The sequence below is a fragment of the Schistocerca piceifrons genome, unplaced genomic scaffold, assembly GCF_021461385.2.
Source record: "Schistocerca piceifrons isolate TAMUIC-IGC-003096 unplaced genomic scaffold, iqSchPice1.1 HiC_scaffold_1375, whole genome shotgun sequence".
Taxonomy (NCBI): domain Eukaryota; kingdom Metazoa; phylum Arthropoda; class Insecta; order Orthoptera; family Acrididae; genus Schistocerca; species Schistocerca piceifrons.
In genome coordinates this window covers 35,990-54,952 of record NW_025727208.1, presented here as the reverse complement: position 1 = coordinate 54,952, position 18,963 = coordinate 35,990, and the positions used below count along the sequence as shown (strand labels likewise).

Sequence of the window (18,963 nt, the reverse complement as noted above, 5' to 3'; positions counted from 1 at the left end):
GCGGTTCCGTTGAAGACGTTCTTCACCACCTGACACAGAAAAAGGAACGCAGTCGGTAGGGCTTTTTTGATTCTTTTCCTTCAAAGGGAGTTAGTTTTCTAGTGAGTTCCTCTTATGGCATGCACTAGACAACCAGAACTGCTACAGCAGAGAGTCATTTTTGTTGTCAGCTGTAGTTGCATTATCACCAACGGAGAGCAATTCCATTGGCGTCGCATCAAAACGAATACCTGCCGAAACCCGGGATCGAACCAGGGACCTTTAGATCTTCAGTCTAACGCTCTCCCAACTGAGCTATTTCGGCTGACATTGAACGTTGCTGTTTGCATGTGTTCGTTCAGCTCTGCCTCGTTGCCAATTTCACAGTCACCTTCGTCTGATAAGACACAGGGACGCTGAAAGGCGAGCAGCCGATGCAGTGAAGTCCCACACACATTTCTTCTGCTTCCATCATCGTAACAAGCAAACATGTCGACTCGACTCGTGTAATATTCACTTCGCTGACTTCACGTGACGCGCGCTGACGCTAGAAAACCCGTGCTATGTCGATGTCAGGGGCAACTCGTGTGCAGAGAACGAGACACAAGAAGGAGTGAGCCTCTCCACCGTATGAGAGGCAGTATCTAGCAGATACACACGGTAAAACATTCGACTTGCGTTAGCTCGTAAATTGCTACACGTCATCGTCTGCAAGCTAAAAAGGACACATCTGCACTGCCCAGTGAGGCGACACTTGTACTAACACCCGGTGGGCGGCTGTGAGACGAGGAGATGAGCTGCGGCTTCTGGGCGCGACTGTAACGCTGCGCCCTGGATCAAATAACTGGTGACCCATGTGTTTAGTAGTGACGCAACTGCTAGGATGCACCTGAACGTCCATCTTTTGAGAGAGAGAAAATTTTCGCAGTCGGCAGGACTCGAACCTACGCTCCCAGAGGGAATCTGATTTCAAGTCAGACGCCTTAACCACTCGGCCACGACTGCCGGTGGCAGAAGCGACTCCCGACAAGTGAAACGGCCATCTTTAGAAGCAATCTGATGGCAGAAAGCGGCGTGGCCTCACTCTTTCCTGTAGGGTTTCCATTAGCCGTTACGAAAGTGTATTAATTTTCGCCCAGACAGGGACTTGAACCCAGGACCCTTTGGTTGAAAACCTAACGCTCTACCGACTCAGCTATGCGGGCCCACGCACGAGCATTATCGTACAGCTGCGTGGTGAGCGAGTGATTCGCATGTTGTAATTACTGGCTTATGGCTCCAATGGCGACTTCACCGACTTCCCACTGACGCACCGCTGACGCTAGTTTTCTGTCGTCTTAAAACGATGGACATACCTCCAAGCAGCTGCGAGATCTTAAGAAAAGAAACGCTGCACCACTGCCTTCGCCGCACTCGAATGATTCAATTGCGATTCTTAAAAAGAATTGAATGTTCGCTCTGTCCAACACTTTCGAGCACATCTGTGTACTCACGATCTCAGCGACGGCTTTCTGCAGTCCCAGCGTCAGTGCGAGGTGAACCGATGGCCACAGTAAGCAGCGGTCGTCGCGAAACTCAGTAGTCTTAAACGGAAACTTTCGTCTTGTTGAGAATGGCGTCACTGGTTTGCACCCGCATTCGCCCACGCATGTCACATGTGTGCGAAAATTTTTGCTCCTCTCTTTACGCAAAATCGCACGCAGCCGGTAGGATTCGAACCTACGCTCCCATAGGGAATCTGATTTCGAGTCAGACGCCTTAACCACTCGGCCACGACTGCCGGTAGCGCGGCGTTGTCCCGACACATGCAAATGCTACCGTTTGAAGCACTGTGGTGTCAGAAAACGGCGTAGCTGCATTATTTTCCGTAGCGTTTCCACCGCTACCAGACGAATCGCTACCAAAGTTTTAAAATTTCCGCCCGACAGGGACTTGAACCCTGGACCCTTAGGTTAAAAGCCTAATGCTCTACCGACTGAGCTATCCGGGCTCGGACGACGGTGTGAGACCTCCCACGATGCACAACTGTACATTGACTCATGTCCTTTACTGTTGTGCAATCGTTGCATGGGGCCGTTACTAATAAAACGTCGCCTAAATGCTGTCTGCAAACTTATCGCGCTAAGCTCGTAACACACTATCGAAGACTGCTGGCACACGATGCAACAACAAATTGCACCAGTTGTTACGTCTCATACGTTGGAGCAGAGAATTGACGTGTTTTGTCGACACTCACTGGGCAATTGGAAAATTCGCAAGCATTTCGAATGCAATGTTTCCCACGTTTTCGCTCATTTCGCGGTTCCGTTGAAGACGTTCTTCACCACCTGACACAGAAAAAGGAACGCAGTCGGTAGGGCTTTTTTGATTCTTTTCCTTCAAAGGGAGTTAGTTTTCTAGTGAGTTCCTCTTATGGCATGCACTAGACAACCAGAACTGCTACAGCAGAGAGTCATTTTTGTTGTCAGCTGTAGTTGCATTATCACCAACGGAGAGCAATTCCATTGGCGTCGCATCAAAACGAATACCTGCCGAAACCCGGGATCGAACCAGGGACCTTTAGATCTTCAGTCTAACGCTCTCCCAACTGAGCTATTTCGGCTGACATTGAACGTTGCTGTTTGCATGTGTTCGTTCAGCTCTGCCTCGTTGCCAATTTCACAGTCACCTTCGTCTGATAAGACACAGGGACGCTGAAAGGCGAGCAGCCGATGCAGTGAAGTCCCACACACATTTCTTCTGCTTCCATCATCGTAACAAGCAAACATGTCGACTCGACTCGTGTAATATTCACTTCGCTGACTTCACGTGACGCCGCGCTGACGCTAGAAAACCCGTGCTATGTCGATGTCAGGGGCAACTCGTGTGCAGAGAACGAGACACAAGAAGGAGTGAGCCTCTCCACCGTATGAGAGGCAGTATCTAGCAGATACACACGGTAAAACATTCGACTTGCGTTAGCTCGTAAATTGCTACACGTCATCGTCTGCAAGCTAAAAAGGACACATCTGCACTGCCCAGTGAGGCGACACTTGTACTAACACCCGGTGGGCGGCTGTGAGACGAGGAGATGAGCTGCGGCTTCTGGGCGCGACTGTAACGCTGCGCCCTGGATCAAATAACTGGTGACCCATGTGTTTAGTAGTGACGCAACTGCTAGGATGCACCTGAACGTCCATCTTTTGAGAGAGAGAAAATTTTCGCAGTCGGCAGGACTCGAACCTACGCTCCCAGAGGGAATCTGATTTCAAGTCAGACGCCTTAACCACTCGGCCACGACTGCCGGTGGCAGAAGCGACTCCCGACAAGTGAAACGGCCATCTTTAGAAGCAATCTGATGGCAGAAAGCGGCGTGGCCTCACTCTTTCCTGTAGGGTTTCCATTAGCCGTTACGAAAGTGTATTAATTTTCGCCCAGACAGGGACTTGAACCCAGGACCCTTTGGTTGAAAACCTAACGCTCTACCGACTCAGCTATGCGGGCCCACGCACGAGCATTATCGTACAGCTGCGTGGTGAGCGAGTGATTCGCATGTTGTAATTACTGGCTTATGGCTCCAATGGCGACTTCACCGACTTCCCACTGACGCACCGCTGACGCTAGCTTTCTGTCGTCTTAAAACGATGGACATACCTCCAAGCAGCTGCGAGATCTTAAGAAAAGAAACGCTGCACCACTGCCTTCGCCGCACTCGAATGATTCAATTGCGATTCTTAAAAAGAATTGAATGTTCGCTCTGTCCAACACTTTCGAGCACATCTGTGTACTCACGATCTCAGCGACGGCTTTCTGCAGTCCCAGCGTCAGTGCGAGGTGAACCGATGGCCACAGTAAGCAGCGGTCGTCGCGAAACTCAGTATTCTTAAACGGAAACTTTCGTCTTGTTGAGAATGGCGTCACTGGTTTGCACCCGCATTCGCCCACGCATGTCACATGTGTGCGAAAATTTTTGCTCCTCTCTTTACGCAAAATCGCACGCAGCCGGTAGGATTCGAACCTACGCTCCCATAGGGAATCTGATTTCGAGTCAGACGCCTTAACCACTCGGCCACGACTGCCGGTAGCGCGGCGTTGTCCCGACACATGCAAATGCTACCGTTTGAAGCACTGTGGTGTCAGAAAACGGCGTAGCTGCATTATTTTCCGTAGCGTTTCCACCGCTACCAGACGAATCGCTACCAAAGTTTTAAAATTTCCGCCCGGACAGGGACTTGAACCCTGGACCCTTAGGTTAAAAGCCTAATGCTCTACCGACTGAGCTATCCGGGCTCGGACGACGGTGTGAGACCTCCCACGATGCACAACTGTACATTGACTCATGTCCTTTACTGTTGTGCAATCGTTGCATGGGGCCGTTACTAATAAAACGTCGCCTAAATGCTGTCTGCAAACTTATCGCGCTAAGCTCGTAACACACTATCGAAGACTGCTGGCACACGATGCAACAACAAATTGCACCAGTTGTTACGTCTCATACGTTGGAGCAGAGAATTGACGTGTTTTGTCGACACTCACTGGGCAATTGGAAAATTCGCAAGCATTTCGAATGCAATGTTTCCCACGTTTTCGCTCATTTCGCGGTTCCGTTGAAGACGTTCTTCACCACCTGACACAGAAAAAGGAACGCAGTCGGTAGGGCTTTTTTGATTCTTTTCCTTCAAAGGGAGTTAGTTTTCTAGTGAGTTCCTCTTATGGCATGCACTAGACAACCAGAACTGCTACAGCAGAGAGTCATTTTTGTTGTCAGCTGTAGTTGCATTATCACCAACGGAGAGCAATTCCATTGGCGTCGCATCAAAACGAATACCTGCCGAAACCCGGGATCGAACCAGGGACCTTTAGATCTTCAGTCTAACGCTCTCCCAACTGAGCTATTTCGGCTGACATTGAACGTTGCTGTTTGCATGTGTTCGTTCAGCTCTGCCTCGTTGCCAATTTCACAGTCACCTTCGTCTGATAAGACACAGGGACGCTGAAAGGCGAGCAGCCGATGCAGTGAAGTCCCACACACATTTCTTCTGCTTCCATCATCGTAACAAGCAAACATGTCGACTCGACTCGTGTAATATTCACTTCGCTGACTTCACGTGACGCCGCGCTGACGCTAGAAAACCCGTGCTATGTCGATGTCAGGGGCAACTCGTGTGCAGAGAACGAGACACAAGAAGGAGTGAGCCTCTCCACCGTATGAGAGGCAGTATCTAGCAGATACACACGGTAAAACATTCGACTTGCGTTAGCTCGTAAATTGCTACACGTCATCGTCTGCAAGCTAAAAAGGACACATCTGCACTGCCCAGTGAGGCGACACTTGTACTAACACCCGGTGGGCGGCTGTGAGACGAGGAGATGAGCTGCGGCTTCTGGGCGCGACTGTAACGCTGCGCCCTGGATCAAATAACTGGTGACCCATGTGTTTAGTAGTGACGCAACTGCTAGGATGCACCTGAACGTCCATCTTTTGAGAGAGAGAAAATTTTCGCAGTCGGCAGGACTCGAACCTACGCTCCCAGAGGGAATCTGATTTCAAGTCAGACGCCTTAACCACTCGGCCACGACTGCCGGTGGCAGAAGCGACTCCCGACAAGTGAAACGGCCATCTTTAGAAGCAATCTGATGGCAGAAAGCGGCGTGGCCTCACTCTTTCCTGTAGGGTTTCCATTAGCCGTTACGAAAGTGTATTAATTTTCGCCCAGACAGGGACTTGAACCCAGGACCCTTTGGTTGAAAACCTAACGCTCTACCGACTCAGCTATGCGGGCCCACGCACGAGCATTATCGTACAGCTGCGTGGTGAGCGAGTGATTCGCATGTTGTAATTACTGGCTTATGGCTCCAATGGCGACTTCACCGACTTCCCACTGACGCACCGCTGACGCTAGTTTTCTGTCGTCTTAAAACGATGGACATACCTCCAAGCAGCTGCGAGATCTTAAGAAAAGAAACGCTGCACCACTGCCTTCGCCGCACTCGAATGATTCAATTGCGATTCTTAAAAAGAATTGAATGTTCGCTCTGTCCAACACTTTCGAGCACATCTGTGTACTCACGATCTCAGCGACGGCTTTCTGCAGTCCCAGCGTCAGTGCGAGGTGAACCGATGGCCACAGTAAGCAGCGGTCGTCGCGAAACTCAGTATTCTTAAACGGAAACTTTCGTCTTGTTGAGAATGGCGTCACTGGTTTGCACCCGCATTCGCCCACGCATGTCACATGTGTGCGAAAATTTTTGCTCCTCTCTTTACGCAAAATCGCACGCAGCCGGTAGGATTCGAACCTACGCTCCCATAGGGAATCTGATTTCGAGTCAGACGCCTTAACCACTCGGCCACGACTGCCGGTAGCGCGGCGTTGTCCCGACACATGCAAATGCTACCGTTTGAAGCACTGTGGTGTCAGAAAACGGCGTAGCTGCATTATTTTCCGTAGCGTTTCCACCGCTACCAGACGAATCGCTACCAAAGTTTTAAAATTTCCGCCCGGACAGGGACTTGAACCCTGGACCCTTAGGTTAAAAGCCTAATGCTCTACCGACTGAGCTATCCGGGCTCGGACGACGGTGTGAGACCTCCCACGATGCACAACTGTACATTGACTCATGTCCTTTACTGTTGTGCAATCGTTGCATGGGGCCGTTACTAATAAAACGTCGCCTAAATGCTGTCTGCAAACTTATCGCGCTAAGCTCGTAACACACTATCGAAGACTGCTGGCACACGATGCAACAACAAATTGCACCAGTTGTTACGTCTCATACGTTGGAGCAGAGAATTGACGTGTTTTGTCGACACTCACTGGGCAATTGGAAAATTCGCAAGCATTTCGAATGCAATGTTTCCCACGTTTTCGCTCATTTCGCGGTTCCGTTGAAGACGTTCTTCACCACCTGACACAGAAAAAGGAACGCAGTCGGTAGGGCTTTTTTGATTCTTTTCCTTCAAAGGGAGTTAGTTTTCTAGTGAGTTCCTCTTATGGCATGCACTAGACAACCAGAACTGCTACAGCAGAGAGTCATTTTTGTTGTCAGCTGTAGTTGCATTATCACCAACGCAGAGCAATTCCATTGGCGTCGCATCAAAACGAATACCTGCCGAAACCCGGGATCGAACCAGGGACCTTTAGATCTTCAGTCTAACGCTCTCCCAACTGAGCTATTTCGGCTGACATTGAACGTTGCTGTTTGCATGTGTTCGTTCAGCTCTGCCTCGTTGCCAATTTCACAGTCACCTTCGTCTGATAAGACACAGGGACGCTGAAAGGCGAGCAGCCGATGCAGTGAAGTCCCACACACATTTCTTCTGCTTCCATCATCGTAACAAGCAAACATGTCGACTCGACTCGTGTAATATTCACTTCGCTGACTTCACGTGACGCCGCGCTGACGCTAGAAAACCCGTGCTATGTCGATGTCAGGGGCAACTCGTGTGCAGAGAACGAGACACAAGAAGGAGTGAGCCTCTCCACCGTATGAGAGGCAGTATCTAGCAGATACACACGGTAAAACATTCGACTTGCGTTAGCTCGTAAATTGCTACACGTCATCGTCTGCAAGCTAAAAAGGACACATCTGCACTGCCCAGTGAGGCGACACTTGTACTAACACCCGGTGGGCGGCTGTGAGACGAGGAGATGAGCTGCGGCTTCTGGGCGCGACTGTAACGCTGCGCCCTGGATCAAATAACTGGTGACCCATGTGTTTAGTAGTGACGCAACTGCTAGGATGCACCTGAACGTCCATCTTTTGAGAGAGAGAAAATTTTCGCAGTCGGCAGGACTCGAACCTACGCTCCCAGAGGGAATCTGATTTCAAGTCAGACGCCTTAACCACTCGGCCACGACTGCCGGTGGCAGAAGCGACTCCCGACAAGTGAAACGGCCATCTTTAGAAGCAATCTGATGGCAGAAAGCGGCGTGGCCTCACTCTTTCCTGTAGGGTTTCCATTAGCCGTTACGAAAGTGTATTAATTTTCGCCCAGACAGGGACTTGAACCCAGGACCCTTTGGTTGAAAACCTAACGCTCTACCGACTCAGCTATGCGGGCCCACGCACGAGCATTATCGTACAGCTGCGTGGTGAGCGAGTGATTCGCATGTTGTAATTACTGGCTTATGGCTCCAATGGCGACTTCACCGACTTCCCACTGACGCACCGCTGACGCTAGTTTTCTGTCGTCTTAAAACGATGGACATACCTCCAAGCAGCTGCGAGATCTTAAGAAAAGAAACGCTGCACCACTGCCTTCGCCGCACTCGAATGATTCAATTGCGATTCTTAAAAAGAATTGAATGTTCGCTCTGTCCAACACTTTCGAGCACATCTGTGTACTCACGATCTCAGCGACGGCTTTCTGCAGTCCCAGCGTCAGTGCGAGGTGAACCGATGGCCACAGTAAGCAGCGGTCGTCGCGAAACTCAGTAGTCTTAAACGGAAACTTTCGTCTTGTTGAGAATGGCGTCACTGGTTTGCACCCGCATTCGCCCACGCATGTCACATGTGTGCGAAAATTTTTGCTCCTCTCTTTACGCAAAATCGCACGCAGCCGGTAGGATTCGAACCTACGCTCCCATAGGGAATCTGATTTCGAGTCAGACGCCTTAACCACTCGGCCACGACTGCCGGTAGCGCGGCGTTGTCCCGACACATGCAAATGCTACCGTTTGAAGCACTGTGGTGTCAGAAAACGGCGTAGCTGCATTATTTTCCGTAGCGTTTCCACCGCTACCAGACGAATCGCTACCAAAGTTTTAAAATTTCCGCCCGGACAGGGACTTGAACCCTGGACCCCTTAGGTTAAAAGCCTAATGCTCTACCGACTGAGCTATCCGGGCTCGGACGACGGTGTGAGACCTCCCACGATGCACAACTGTACATTGACTCATGTCCTTTACTGTTGTGCAATCGTTGCATGGGGCCGTTACTAATAAAACGTCGCCTAAATGCTGTCTGCAAACTTATCGCGCTAAGCTCGTAACACACTATCGAAGACTGCTGGCACACGATGCAACAACAAATTGCACCAGTTGTTACGTCTCATACGTTGGAGCAGAGAATTGACGTGTTTTGTCGACACTCACTGGGCAATTGGAAAATTCGCAAGCATTTCGAATGCAATGTTTCCCACGTTTTCGCTCATTTCGCGGTTCCGTTGAAGACGTTCTTCACCACCTGACACAGAAAAAGGAACGCAGTCGGTAGGGCTTTTTTGATTCTTTTCCTTCAAAGGGAGTTAGTTTTCTAGTGAGTTCCTCTTATGGCATGCACTAGACAACCAGAACTGCTACAGCAGAGAGTCATTTTTGTTGTCAGCTGTAGTTGCATTATCACCAACGCAGAGCAATTCCATTGGCGTCGCATCAAAACGAATACCTGCCGAAACCCGGGATCGAACCAGGGACCTTTAGATCTTCAGTCTAACGCTCTCCCAACTGAGCTATTTCGGCTGACATTGAACGTTGCTGTTTGCATGTGTTCGTTCAGCTCTGCCTCGTTGCCAATTTCACAGTCACCTTCGTCTGATAAGACACAGGGACGCTGAAAGGCGAGCAGCCGATGCAGTGAAGTCCCACACACATTTCTTCTGCTTCCATCATCGTAACAAGCAAACATGTCGACTCGACTCGTGTAATATTCACTTCGCTGACTTCACGTGACGCCGCGCTGACGCTAGAAAACCCGTGCTATGTCGATGTCAGGGGCAACTCGTGTGCAGAGAACGAGACACAAGAAGGAGTGAGCCTCTCCACCGTATGAGAGGCAGTATCTAGCAGATACACACGGTAAAACATTCGACTTGCGTTAGCTCGTAAATTGCTACACGTCATCGTCTGCAAGCTAAAAAGGACACATCTGCACTGCCCAGTGAGGCGACACTTGTACTAACACCCGGTGGGCGGCTGTGAGACGAGGAGATGAGCTGCGGCTTCTGGGCGCGACTGTAACGCTGCGCCCTGGATCAAATAACTGGTGACCCATGTGTTTAGTAGTGACGCAACTGCTAGGATGCACCTGAACGTCCATCTTTTGAGAGAGAGAAAATTTTCGCAGTCGGCAGGACTCGAACCTACGCTCCCAGAGGGAATCTGATTTCAAGTCAGACGCCTTAACCACTCGGCCACGACTGCCGGTGGCAGAAGCGACTCCCGACAAGTGAAACGGCCATCTTTAGAAGCAATCTGATGGCAGAAAGCGGCGTGGCCTCACTCTTTCCTGTAGGGTTTCCATTAGCCGTTACGAAAGTGTATTAATTTTCGCCCAGACAGGGACTTGAACCCAGGACCCTTTGGTTGAAAACCTAACGCTCTACCGACTCAGCTATGCGGGCCCACGCACGAGCATTATCGTACAGCTGCGTGGTGAGCGAGTGATTCGCATGTTGTAATTACTGGCTTATGGCTCCAATGGCGACTTCACCGACTTCCCACTGACGCACCGCTGACGCTAGTTTTCTGTCGTCTTAAAACGATGGACATACCTCCAAGCAGCTGCGAGATCTTAAGAAAAGAAACGCTGCACCACTGCCTTCGCCGCACTCGAATGATTCAATTGCGATTCTTAAAAAGAATTGAATGTTCGCTCTGTCCAACACTTTCGAGCACATCTGTGTACTCACGATCTCAGCGACGGCTTTCTGCAGTCCCAGCGTCAGTGCGAGGTGAACCGATGGCCACAGTAAGCAGCGGTCGTCGCGAAACTCAGTATTCTTAAACGGAAACTTTCGTCTTGTTGAGAATGGCGTCACTGGTTTGCACCCGCATTCGCCCACGCATGTCACATGTGTGCGAAAATTTTTGCTCCTCTCTTTACGCAAAATCGCACGCAGCCGGTAGGATTCGAACCTACGCTCCCATAGGGAATCTGATTTCGAGTCAGACGCCTTAACCACTCGGCCACGACTGCCGGTAGCGCGGCGTTGTCCCGACACATGCAAATGCTACCGTTTGAAGCACTGTGGTGTCAGAAAACGGCGTAGCTGCATTATTTTCCGTAGCGTTTCCACCGCTACCAGACGAATCGCTACCAAAGTTTTAAAATTTCCGCCCGGACAGGGACTTGAACCCTGGACCCTTAGGTTAAAAGCCTAATGCTCTACCGACTGAGCTATCCGGGCTCGGACGACGGTGTGAGACCTCCCACGATGCACAACTGTACATTGACTCATGTCCTTTACTGTTGTGCAATCGTTGCATGGGGCCGTTACTAATAAAACGTCGCCTAAATGCTGTCTGCAAACTTATCGCGCTAAGCTCGTAACACACTATCGAAGACTGCTGGCACACGATGCAACAACAAATTGCACCAGTTGTTACGTCTCATACGTTGGAGCAGAGAATTGACGTGTTTTGTCGACACTCACTGGGCAATTGGAAAATTCGCAAGCATTTCGAATGCAATGTTTCCCACGTTTTCGCTCATTTCGCGGTTCCGTTGAAGACGTTCTTCACCACCTGACACAGAAAAAGGAACGCAGTCGGTAGGGCTTTTTTGATTCTTTTCCTTCAAAGGGAGTTAGTTTTCTAGTGAGTTCCTCTTATGGCATGCACTAGACAACCAGAACTGCTACAGCAGAGAGTCATTTTTGTTGTCAGCTGTAGTTGCATTATCACCAACGCAGAGCAATTCCATTGGCGTCGCATCAAAACGAATACCTGCCGAAACCCGGGATCGAACCAGGGACCTTTAGATCTTCAGTCTAACGCTCTCCCAACTGAGCTATTTCGGCTGACATTGAACGTTGCTGTTTGCATGTGTTCGTTCAGCTCTGCCTCGTTGCCAATTTCACAGTCACCTTCGTCTGATAAGACACAGGGACGCTGAAAGGCGAGCAGCCGATGCAGTGAAGTCCCACACACATTTCTTCTGCTTCCATCATCGTAACAAGCAAACATGTCGACTCGACTCGTGTAATATTCACTTCGCTGACTTCACGTGACGCCGCGCTGACGCTAGAAAACCCGTGCTATGTCGATGTCAGGGGCAACTCGTGTGCAGAGAACGAGACACAAGAAGGAGTGAGCCTCTCCACCGTATGAGAGGCAGTATCTAGCAGATACACACGGTAAAACATTCGACTTGCGTTAGCTCGTAAATTGCTACACGTCATCGTCTGCAAGCTAAAAAGGACACATCTGCACTGCCCAGTGAGGCGACACTTGTACTAACACCCGGTGGGCGGCTGTGAGACGAGGAGATGAGCTGCGGCTTCTGGGCGCGACTGTAACGCTGCGCCCTGGATCAAATAACTGGTGACCCATGTGTTTAGTAGTGACGCAACTGCTAGGATGCACCTGAACGTCCATCTTTTGAGAGAGAGAAAATTTTCGCAGTCGGCAGGACTCGAACCTACGCTCCCAGAGGGAATCTGATTTCAAGTCAGACGCCTTAACCACTCGGCCACGACTGCCGGTGGCAGAAGCGACTCCCGACAAGTGAAACGGCCATCTTTAGAAGCAATCTGATGGCAGAAAGCGGCGTGGCCTCACTCTTTCCTGTAGGGTTTCCATTAGCCGTTACGAAAGTGTATTAATTTTCGCCCAGACAGGGACTTGAACCCAGGACCCTTTGGTTGAAAACCTAACGCTCTACCGACTCAGCTATGCGGGCCCACGCACGAGCATTATCGTACAGCTGCGTGGTGAGCGAGTGATTCGCATGTTGTAATTACTGGCTTATGGCTCCAATGGCGACTTCACCGACTTCCCACTGACGCACCGCTGACGCTAGTTTTCTGTCGTCTTAAAACGATGGACATACCTCCAAGCAGCTGCGAGATCTTAAGAAAAGAAACGCTGCACCACTGCCTTCGCCGCACTCGAATGATTCAATTGCGATTCTTAAAAAGAATTGAATGTTCGCTCTGTCCAACACTTTCGAGCACATCTGTGTACTCACGATCTCAGCGACGGCTTTCTGCAGTCCCAGCGTCAGTGCGAGGTGAACCGATGGCCACAGTAAGCAGCGGTCGTCGCGAAACTCAGTATTCTTAAACGGAAACTTTCGTCTTGTTGAGAATGGCGTCACTGGTTTGCACCCGCATTCGCCCACGCATGTCACATGTGTGCGAAAATTTTTGCTCCTCTCTTTACGCAAAATCGCACGCAGCCGGTAGGATTCGAACCTACGCTCCCATAGGGAATCTGATTTCGAGTCAGACGCCTTAACCACTCGGCCACGACTGCCGGTAGCGCGGCGTTGTCCCGACACATGCAAATGCTACCGTTTGAAGCACTGTGGTGTCAGAAAACGGCGTAGCTGCATTATTTTCCGTAGCGTTTCCACCGCTACCAGACGAATCGCTACCAAAGTTTTAAAATTTCCGCCCGGACAGGGACTTGAACCCTGGACCCTTAGGTTAAAAGCCTAATGCTCTACCGACTGAGCTATCCGGGCTCGGACGACGGTGTGAGACCTCCCACGATGCACAACTGTACATTGACTCATGTCCTTTACTGTTGTGCAATCGTTGCATGGGGCCGTTACTAATAAAACGTCGCCTAAATGCTGTCTGCAAACTTATCGCGCTAAGCTCGTAACACACTATCGAAGACTGCTGGCACACGATGCAACAACAAATTGCACCAGTTGTTACGTCTCATACGTTGGAGCAGAGAATTGACGTGTTTTGTCGACACTCACTGGGCAATTGGAAAATTCGCAAGCATTTCGAATGCAATGTTTCCCACGTTTTCGCTCATTTCGCGGTTCCGTTGAAGACGTTCTTCACCACCTGACACAGAAAAAGGAACGCAGTCGGTAGGGCTTTTTTGATTCTTTTCCTTCAAAGGGAGTTAGTTTTCTAGTGAGTTCCTCTTATGGCATGCACTAGACAACCAGAACTGCTACAGCAGAGAGTCATTTTTGTTGTCAGCTGTAGTTGCATTATCACCAACGCAGAGCAATTCCATTGGCGTCGCATCAAAACGAATACCTGCCGAAACCCGGGATCGAACCAGGGACCTTTAGATCTTCAGTCTAACGCTCTCCCAACTGAGCTATTTCGGCTGACATTGAACGTTGCTGTTTGCATGTGTTCGTTCAGCTCTGCCTCGTTGCCAATTTCACAGTCACCTTCGTCTGATAAGACACAGGGACGCTGAAAGGCGAGCAGCCGATGCAGTGAAGTCCCACACACATTTCTTCTGCTTCCATCATCGTAACAAGCAAACATGTCGACTCGACTCGTGTAATATTCACTTCGCTGACTTCACGTGACGCCGCGCTGACGCTAGAAAACCCGTGCTATGTCGATGTCAGGGGCAACTCGTGTGCAGAGAACGAGACACAAGAAGGAGTGAGCCTCTCCACCGTATGAGAGGCAGTATCTAGCAGATACACACGGTAAAACATTCGACTTGCGTTAGCTCGTAAATTGCTACACGTCATCGTCTGCAAGCTAAAAAGGACACATCTGCACTGCCCAGTGAGGCGACACTTGTACTAACACCCGGTGGGCGGCTGTGAGACGAGGAGATGAGCTGCGGCTTCTGGGCGCGACTGTAACGCTGCGCCCTGGATCAAATAACTGGTGACCCATGTGTTTAGTAGTGACGCAACTGCTAGGATGCACCTGAACGTCCATCTTTTGAGAGAGAGAAAATTTTCGCAGTCGGCAGGACTCGAACCTACGCTCCCAGAGGGAATCTGATTTCAAGTCAGACGCCTTAACCACTCGGCCACGACTGCCGGTGGCAGAAGCGACTCCCGACAAGTGAAACGGCCATCTTTAGAAGCAATCTGATGGCAGAAAGCGGCGTGGCCTCACTCTTTCCTGTAGGGTTTCCATTAGCCGTTACGAAAGTGTATTAATTTTCGCCCAGACAGGGACTTGAACCCAGGACCCTTTGGTTGAAAACCTAACGCTCTACCGACTCAGCTATGCGGGCCCACGCACGAGCATTATCGTACAGCTGCGTGGTGAGCGAGTGATTCGCATGTTGTAATTACTGGCTTATGGCTCCAATGGCGACTTCACCGACTTCCCACTGACGCACCGCTGACGCTAGTTTTCTGTCGTCTTAAAACGATGGACATACCTCCAAGCAGCTGCGAGATCTTAAGAAAAGAAACGCTGCACCACTGCCTTCGCCGCACTCGAATGATTCAATTGCGATTCTTAAAAAGAATTGAATGTTCGCTCTGTCCAACACTTTCGAGCACATCTGTGTACTCACGATCTCAGCGACGGCTTTCTGCAGTCCCAGCGTCAGTGCGAGGTGAACCGATGGCCACAGTAAGCAGCGGTCGTCGCGAAACTCAGTAGTCTTAAACGGAAACTTTCGTCTTGTTGAGAATGGCGTCACTGGTTTGCACCCGCATTCGCCCACGCATGTCACATGTGTGCGAAAATTTTTGCTCCTCTCTTTACGCAAAATCGCACGCAGCCGGTAGGATTCGAACCTACGCTCCCATAGGGAATCTGATTTCGAGTCAGACGCCTTAACCACTCGGCCACGACTGCCGGTAGCGCGGCGTTGTCCCGACACATGCAAATGCTACCGTTTGAAGCACTGTGGTGTCAGAAAACGGCGTAGCTGCATTATTTTCCGTAGCGTTTCCACCGCTACCAGACGAATCGCTACCAAAGTTTTAAAATTTCCGCCCGGACAGGGACTTGAACCCTGGACCCTTAGGTTAAAAGCCTAATGCTCTACCGACTGAGCTATCCGGGCTCGGACGACGGTGTGAGACCTCCCACGATGCACAACTGTACATTGACTCATGTCCTTTACTGTTGTGCAATCGTTGCATGGGGCCGTTACTAATAAAACGTCGCCTAAATGCTGTCTGCAAACTTATCGCGCTAAGCTCGTAACACACTATCGAAGACTGCTGGCACACGATGCAACAACAAATTGCACCAGTTGTTACGTCTCATACGTTGGAGCAGAGAATTGACGTGTTTTGTCGACACTCACTGGGCAATTGGAAAATTCGCAAGCATTTCGAATGCAATGTTTCCCACGTTTTCGCTCATTTCGCGGTTCCGTTGAAGACGTTCTTCACCACCTGACACAGAAAAAGGAACGCAGTCGGTAGGGCTTTTTTGATTCTTTTCCTTCAAAGGGAGTTAGTTTTCTAGTGAGTTCCTCTTATGGCATGCACTAGACAACCAGAACTGCTACAGCAGAGAGTCATTTTTGTTGTCAGCTGTAGTTGCATTATCACCAACGCAGAGCAATTCCATTGGCGTCGCATCAAAACGAATACCTGCCGAAACCCGGGATCGAACCAGGGACCTTTAGATCTTCAGTCTAACGCTCTCCCAACTGAGCTATTTCGGCTGACATTGAACGTTGCTGTTTGCATGTGTTCGTTCAGCTCTGCCTCGTTGCCAATTTCACAGTCACCTTCGTCTGATAAGACACAGGGACGCTGAAAGGCGAGCAGCCGATGCAGTGAAGTCCCACACACATTTCTTCTGCTTCCATCATCGTAACAAGCAAACATGTCGACTCGACTCGTGTAATATTCACTTCGCTGACTTCACGTGACGCCGCGCTGACGCTAGAAAACCCGTGCTATGTCGATGTCAGGGGCAACTCGTGTGCAGAGAACGAGACACAAGAAGGAGTGAGCCTCTCCACCGTATGAGAGGCAGTATCTAGCAGATACACACGGTAAAACATTCGACTTGCGTTAGCTCGTAAATTGCTACACGTCATCGTCTGCAAGCTAAAAAGGACACATCTGCACTGCCCAGTGAGGCGACACTTGTACTAACACCCGGTGGGCGGCTGTGAGACGAGGAGATGAGCTGCGGCTTCTGGGCGCGACTGTAACGCTGCGCCCTGGATCAAATAACTGGTGACCCATGTGTTTAGTAGTGACGCAACTGCTAGGATGCACCTGAACGTCCATCTTTTGAGAGAGAGAAAATTTTCGCAGTCGGCAGGACTCGAACCTACGCTCCCAGAGGGAATCTGATTTCAAGTCAGACGCCTTAACCACTCGGCCACGACTGCCGGTGGCAGAAGCGACTCCCGACAAGTGAAACGGCCATCTTTAGAAGCAATCTGATGGCAGAAAGCGGCGTGGCCTCACTCTTTCCTGTAGGGTTTCCATTAGCCGTTACGAAAGTGTATTAATTTTCGCCCAGACAGGGACTTGAACCCAGGACCCTTTGGTTGAAAACCTAACGCTCTACCGACTCAGCTATGCGGGCCCACGCACGAGCATTATCGTACAGCTGCGTGGTGAGCGAGTGATTCGCATGTTGTAATTACTGGCTTATGGCTCCAATGGCGACTTCACCGACTTCCCACTGACGCACCGCTGACGCTAGTTTTCTGTCGTCTTAAAACGATGGACATACCTCCAAGCAGCTGCGAGATCTTAAGAAAAGAAACGCTGCACCACTGCCTTCGCCGCACTCGAATGATTCAATTGCGATTCTTAAAAAGAATTGAATGTTCGCTCTGTCCAACACTTTCGAGCACATCTGTGTACTCACGATCTCAGCGACGGCTTTCTGCAGTCCCAGCGTCAGTGCGAGGTGAACCGATGGCCACAGTAAGCAGCGGTCGTCGCGAAACTCAGTATTCTTAAACGGAAACTTTCGTCTTGTTGAGAATGGCGTCACTGGTTTGCACCCGCATTCGCCCACGCATGTCACATGTGTGCGAAAATTTTTGCTCCTCTCTTTACGCAAAATCGCACGCAGCCGGTAGGATTCGAACCTACGCTCCCATAGGGAATCTGATTTCGAGTCAGACGCCTTAACCACTCGGCCACGACTGCCGGTAGCGCGGCGTTGTCCCGACACATGCAAATGCTACCGTTTGAAGCACTGTGGTGTCAGAAAACGGCGTAGCTGCATTATTTTCCGTAGCGTTTCCACCGCTACCAGACGAATCGCTACCAAAGTTTTAAAATTTCCGCCCGGACAGGGACTTGAACCCTGGACCCTTAGGTTAAAAGCCTAATGCTCTACCGACTGAGCTATCCGGGCTCGGACGACGGTGTGAGACCTCCCACGATGCACAACTGTACATTGACTCATGTCCTTTACTGTTGTGCAATCGTTGCATGGGGCCGTTACTAATAAAACGTCGCCTAAATGCTGTCTGCAAACTTATCGCGCTAAGCTCGTAACACACTATCGAAGACTGCTGGCACACGATGCAACAACAAATTGCACCAGTTGTTACGTCTCATACGTTGGAGCAGAGAATTGACGTGTTTTGTCGACACTCACTGGGCAATTGGAAAATTCGCAAGCATTTCGAATGCAATGTTTCCCACGTTTTCGCTCATTTCGCGGTTCCGTTGAAGACGTTCTTCACCACCTGACACAGAAAAAGGAACGCAGTCGGTAGGGCTTTTTTGATTCTTTTCCTTCAAAGGGAGTTAGTTTTCTAGTGAGTTCCTCTTATGGCATGCACTAGACAACCAGAACTGCTACAGCAGAGAGTCATTTTTGTTGTCAGCTGTAGTTGCATTATCACCAACGCAGAGCAATTCCATTGGCGTCGCATCAAAACGAATACCTGCCGAAACCCGGGATCGAACCAGGGACCTTTAGATCTTCAGTCTAACGCTCTCCCAACTGAGCTATTTCGGCTGACATTGAACGTTGCTGTTTGCATGTGTTCGTTCAGCTCTGCCTCGTTGCCAATTTCACAGTCACCTTCGTCTGATAAGACACAGGGACGCTGAAAGGCGAGCAGCCGATGCAGTGAAGTCCCACACACATTTCTTCTGCTTCCATCATCGTAACAAGCAAACATGTCGACTCGACTCGTGTAATATTCACTTCGCTGACTTCACGTGACGCCGCGCTGACGCTAGAAAACCCGTGCTATGTCGATGTCAGGGGCAACTCGTGTGCAGAGAACGAGACACAAGAAGGAGTGAGCCTCTCCACCGTATGAGAGGCAGTATCTAGCAGATACACACGGTAAAACATTCGACTTGCGTTAGCTCGTAAATTGCTACACGTCATCGTCTGCAAGCTAAAAAGGACACATCTGCACTGCCCAGTGAGGCGAC

The 18,963-nt window shown here is 50.2% G+C and overlaps 33 non-coding genes across 33 annotated transcripts; all 33 read right to left on the bottom strand.

The window, feature by feature from the left end:
- Nucleotides 1-231: 231 nt before the first annotated feature.
- On the bottom strand, nt 232-304 carry Trnaf-gaa. Its single transcript has one exon. It is a non-coding gene; the product is annotated as a tRNA-Phe (tRNA).
- Nucleotides 305-902: 598 nt separating this feature from the next.
- Trnas-uga lies at nt 903-984 on the bottom strand. The gene has a single exon. It is a non-coding gene; the product is annotated as a tRNA-Ser (tRNA).
- Nucleotides 985-1,677: 693 nt separating this feature from the next.
- Trnas-cga lies at nt 1,678-1,759 on the bottom strand. Its single transcript has one exon. It is a non-coding gene; the product is annotated as a tRNA-Ser (tRNA).
- Nucleotides 1,760-1,897: 138 nt separating this feature from the next.
- Trnak-uuu lies at nt 1,898-1,969 on the bottom strand. Its single transcript has one exon. It is a non-coding gene; the product is annotated as a tRNA-Lys (tRNA).
- Nucleotides 1,970-2,508: 539 nt separating this feature from the next.
- Trnaf-gaa lies at nt 2,509-2,581 on the bottom strand. The gene has a single exon. It is a non-coding gene; the product is annotated as a tRNA-Phe (tRNA).
- A 599-nt stretch (nt 2,582-3,180) lies between these two features.
- Nucleotides 3,181-3,262, bottom strand: Trnas-uga. Its single transcript has one exon. It is a non-coding gene; the product is annotated as a tRNA-Ser (tRNA).
- Nucleotides 3,263-3,955: 693 nt separating this feature from the next.
- On the bottom strand, nt 3,956-4,037 carry Trnas-cga. The gene has a single exon. It is a non-coding gene; the product is annotated as a tRNA-Ser (tRNA).
- A 138-nt stretch (nt 4,038-4,175) lies between these two features.
- Nucleotides 4,176-4,248, bottom strand: Trnak-uuu. The gene has a single exon. It is a non-coding gene; the product is annotated as a tRNA-Lys (tRNA).
- Nucleotides 4,249-4,787: 539 nt separating this feature from the next.
- On the bottom strand, nt 4,788-4,860 carry Trnaf-gaa. Its single transcript has one exon. It is a non-coding gene; the product is annotated as a tRNA-Phe (tRNA).
- A 599-nt stretch (nt 4,861-5,459) lies between these two features.
- Nucleotides 5,460-5,541, bottom strand: Trnas-uga. Its single transcript has one exon. It is a non-coding gene; the product is annotated as a tRNA-Ser (tRNA).
- Nucleotides 5,542-6,234: 693 nt separating this feature from the next.
- Trnas-cga lies at nt 6,235-6,316 on the bottom strand. The gene has a single exon. It is a non-coding gene; the product is annotated as a tRNA-Ser (tRNA).
- Nucleotides 6,317-6,454: 138 nt separating this feature from the next.
- Nucleotides 6,455-6,527, bottom strand: Trnak-uuu. Its single transcript has one exon. It is a non-coding gene; the product is annotated as a tRNA-Lys (tRNA).
- Nucleotides 6,528-7,066: 539 nt separating this feature from the next.
- Trnaf-gaa lies at nt 7,067-7,139 on the bottom strand. Its single transcript has one exon. It is a non-coding gene; the product is annotated as a tRNA-Phe (tRNA).
- Nucleotides 7,140-7,738: 599 nt separating this feature from the next.
- Nucleotides 7,739-7,820, bottom strand: Trnas-uga. The gene has a single exon. It is a non-coding gene; the product is annotated as a tRNA-Ser (tRNA).
- Nucleotides 7,821-8,513: 693 nt separating this feature from the next.
- Nucleotides 8,514-8,595, bottom strand: Trnas-cga. Its single transcript has one exon. It is a non-coding gene; the product is annotated as a tRNA-Ser (tRNA).
- Nucleotides 8,596-8,733: 138 nt separating this feature from the next.
- Trnak-uuu lies at nt 8,734-8,807 on the bottom strand. The gene has a single exon. It is a non-coding gene; the product is annotated as a tRNA-Lys (tRNA).
- A 539-nt stretch (nt 8,808-9,346) lies between these two features.
- Trnaf-gaa lies at nt 9,347-9,419 on the bottom strand. Its single transcript has one exon. It is a non-coding gene; the product is annotated as a tRNA-Phe (tRNA).
- A 599-nt stretch (nt 9,420-10,018) lies between these two features.
- Nucleotides 10,019-10,100, bottom strand: Trnas-uga. The gene has a single exon. It is a non-coding gene; the product is annotated as a tRNA-Ser (tRNA).
- Nucleotides 10,101-10,793: 693 nt separating this feature from the next.
- On the bottom strand, nt 10,794-10,875 carry Trnas-cga. Its single transcript has one exon. It is a non-coding gene; the product is annotated as a tRNA-Ser (tRNA).
- Nucleotides 10,876-11,013: 138 nt separating this feature from the next.
- Trnak-uuu lies at nt 11,014-11,086 on the bottom strand. Its single transcript has one exon. It is a non-coding gene; the product is annotated as a tRNA-Lys (tRNA).
- Nucleotides 11,087-11,625: 539 nt separating this feature from the next.
- Nucleotides 11,626-11,698, bottom strand: Trnaf-gaa. The gene has a single exon. It is a non-coding gene; the product is annotated as a tRNA-Phe (tRNA).
- A 599-nt stretch (nt 11,699-12,297) lies between these two features.
- Trnas-uga lies at nt 12,298-12,379 on the bottom strand. Its single transcript has one exon. It is a non-coding gene; the product is annotated as a tRNA-Ser (tRNA).
- A 693-nt stretch (nt 12,380-13,072) lies between these two features.
- Nucleotides 13,073-13,154, bottom strand: Trnas-cga. The gene has a single exon. It is a non-coding gene; the product is annotated as a tRNA-Ser (tRNA).
- Nucleotides 13,155-13,292: 138 nt separating this feature from the next.
- Nucleotides 13,293-13,365, bottom strand: Trnak-uuu. Its single transcript has one exon. It is a non-coding gene; the product is annotated as a tRNA-Lys (tRNA).
- A 539-nt stretch (nt 13,366-13,904) lies between these two features.
- On the bottom strand, nt 13,905-13,977 carry Trnaf-gaa. Its single transcript has one exon. It is a non-coding gene; the product is annotated as a tRNA-Phe (tRNA).
- A 599-nt stretch (nt 13,978-14,576) lies between these two features.
- Nucleotides 14,577-14,658, bottom strand: Trnas-uga. The gene has a single exon. It is a non-coding gene; the product is annotated as a tRNA-Ser (tRNA).
- A 693-nt stretch (nt 14,659-15,351) lies between these two features.
- Nucleotides 15,352-15,433, bottom strand: Trnas-cga. Its single transcript has one exon. It is a non-coding gene; the product is annotated as a tRNA-Ser (tRNA).
- A 138-nt stretch (nt 15,434-15,571) lies between these two features.
- Trnak-uuu lies at nt 15,572-15,644 on the bottom strand. Its single transcript has one exon. It is a non-coding gene; the product is annotated as a tRNA-Lys (tRNA).
- A 539-nt stretch (nt 15,645-16,183) lies between these two features.
- Trnaf-gaa lies at nt 16,184-16,256 on the bottom strand. The gene has a single exon. It is a non-coding gene; the product is annotated as a tRNA-Phe (tRNA).
- Nucleotides 16,257-16,855: 599 nt separating this feature from the next.
- Nucleotides 16,856-16,937, bottom strand: Trnas-uga. Its single transcript has one exon. It is a non-coding gene; the product is annotated as a tRNA-Ser (tRNA).
- Nucleotides 16,938-17,630: 693 nt separating this feature from the next.
- On the bottom strand, nt 17,631-17,712 carry Trnas-cga. The gene has a single exon. It is a non-coding gene; the product is annotated as a tRNA-Ser (tRNA).
- Nucleotides 17,713-17,850: 138 nt separating this feature from the next.
- Trnak-uuu lies at nt 17,851-17,923 on the bottom strand. Its single transcript has one exon. It is a non-coding gene; the product is annotated as a tRNA-Lys (tRNA).
- A 539-nt stretch (nt 17,924-18,462) lies between these two features.
- Trnaf-gaa lies at nt 18,463-18,535 on the bottom strand. Its single transcript has one exon. It is a non-coding gene; the product is annotated as a tRNA-Phe (tRNA).
- Nucleotides 18,536-18,963: the final 428 nt, after the last annotated feature.